Source organism: Capsicum annuum, chromosome 1 (assembly GCF_002878395.1).
Source record: "Capsicum annuum cultivar UCD-10X-F1 chromosome 1, UCD10Xv1.1, whole genome shotgun sequence".
NCBI classification, from domain to species: domain Eukaryota; kingdom Viridiplantae; phylum Streptophyta; class Magnoliopsida; order Solanales; family Solanaceae; genus Capsicum; species Capsicum annuum.
In genome coordinates, this window is record NC_061111.1 from 146,571 (window position 1) to 148,759 (window position 2,189).

Here is a 2,189-nt window from a genome sequence, read left to right on the forward strand (position 1 = left end):
GGATGTTGGGGAACATCTCAGTATGGTTCGTTTAAATTTTTTTGGCCATTTGGATGGACAAACGGGTAAAACGGTGCGAACGGGTCACACCAACAGCAACAACTAAGCGATGATACGTCTAGGAAGCAACACCAACTGCTAAACAACCCACTTTTGTACTATGGCTCAAGTTCACACTTCTAACATCCTTTCTCGTTGCATAGTTTCTTTTCTTCGTGCAAGAACCTTTGTTTTGTCTTCAGCTTTAAAGTCTTTGTTCCTCCTGATAGAATCTGATGTTCTTGGTCTTGGATAATTCGCGACCTGCCTTTTCTCTTGCTCTCTCTTTGGAGCTACTGTTCTATTTGATTGGGTTTGTTTGGATGTTTTGCTTGTTGAAACTGAAGGCACGCTGCTGTTTGATAACTCTGCTGAAGGATGAATAGTTAATTCTGAAACCTGTGGTGAATCGGCCACATTTAGATGTTCATTAGTGTTCTCAGTTGCACTAGTGTCTCTAGCCCCTGCTGCCTGCTTTGTGATTTAGTTTTACTTGCAAGCTCCTGAAAAAGTAATCAAAAGAGCAAGTTATGTTACTAGGTCGTATGAGTGAGAGGCAAAAATGATCACTTCAGAGGAGGATAAGGATGAAGACAGAGAGAGTACTAAATTTCAAAGCAAGTTTTATTGGTTTTAATTTTTTGAAAGGTAAAATTCGCTTGTCCAAGAAAGGGGATTTGAGTCATAAAATGACAGGAGAGTGATTGCTTCTACCATAAACCAGTAAAAACAGCTTGTAAACAAATCTATAAACAAGCTTTACTTTGCATGTGAGAACAGTAGGCTAAGTGCACGGAGGATTTGATGTTACCTAGTTTCAACACAGAAACAGTTTTTGCCCTCAGAAAATCTAGAATTTCTCTCTTTCTGTCAATCCTTTATCTGCCTCTGACTGCAGCTCTTGCTCCTGCCTCCTCCCAGCTCTGTCCATCCTTGTTTTTTTCTGAGCGGCGGCCAGGTTCACGGTAAAAGGCAGGCATGGGAGTTGCTTTGAAATTGAGATTTCTCTGTAGCTATTTGATCTCTGCTTCTTTATTTTCCTACACATAGCACAAAGTAAACCGAACAAATAGTCAGTACTTCTAGCTGCTGATAAAGTAATTGTCATCTAACTCTTGCCGATGACATGTTACACTCCCTCGGTTTCTATTTGTTTGTCTTAATTTCCTTGTTAGTTCGTTTCAAAAGGATTGCCTCTTTCCTTTTTTGGAAAATCTATAATTCCATGACTTTTAAAGAGCTAACATTTAACAATTAGCAGCCTATGATTCTCCGTATTAAATTGGACCTGTTTCCGTTAGTCAAAAGAATCAGACCCTGGGTTTATTACCTGTTTTCTTGCTCGGAGATGACGTGTTTCTTCCTCTTTGGTATGCACTTTCTCCTCTAGCTTCATAAAGAACTGAAATCAATATCAAAGACTTCTTTATCGAGTAGACACAAGAAATTGGTCCTTGCTTCTTTCCTTTTCCTGGCCCTCTCTTCTGTTTTGAAGTAGAAACTAGATCCATTCTGTTTCATGACTGGTTGACATGAATTTACACTCTCCTTATCCCTATACAACAATAATATGTCTAAGATATACGTTTATGAACACAATATGAACTTAAAGCTCAAAATTTCTCCACGATATATACATGTTTACACTTTGATATAATATAAGGCTAACTTTCTCTGTACAGGAAGCATGAGAAGCGACAACCTATCTTGCTATTGGCTATTCTTCAGTGCTACATCATTCAATAATAAACGAGGTTGAGAAAAATAGGATGAATCAGTGCTACCGAAATATCCCACATTTTCAACATGGTAAAGCAGCATACCTTTTATGTTGATTAAGTACATTAGCTTTTGAACCCAAAGAAACCTGTATAAAGCAAGTTATTTTTTACCATAAAATTCGATGATCAATTTAAGAATAACTGAAGAACAATCTAAAAAAAAAGAAAGTTAAGTAATAGTTCAACGGCATTGAAGATTCTCTGATTCAAATTTCAGCTTTGAAAGGATGTTAGGAAGTTGAAGTTTAATGAGAATCAAAGTTCCCAACCATGCCATCCCAGATTACCAAATTAACTTTGAATAAACCTGTTACCGGTGTATACCTTATCACCTAGACCGCCGAGATTTAAACAACATAGGGCCCTAAG

The 2,189-nt window shown here is 37.7% G+C and overlaps 1 protein-coding gene across 1 annotated transcript in view; it reads right to left on the reverse strand.

Annotated features, from left to right (window-relative positions):
* Positions 1-254: 254 nt before the first annotated feature.
* The window catches only part of LOC107851970, a 24,441-nt gene continuing 22,506 nt past the window's right edge, over positions 255-2,189 (reverse strand). The window contains exon 8 of the mRNA XM_047403314.1: positions 255-303. The gene's annotated coding sequence lies outside the window, so the exon portion shown is untranslated. The remainder of the gene's footprint in view (positions 304-2,189) is intronic.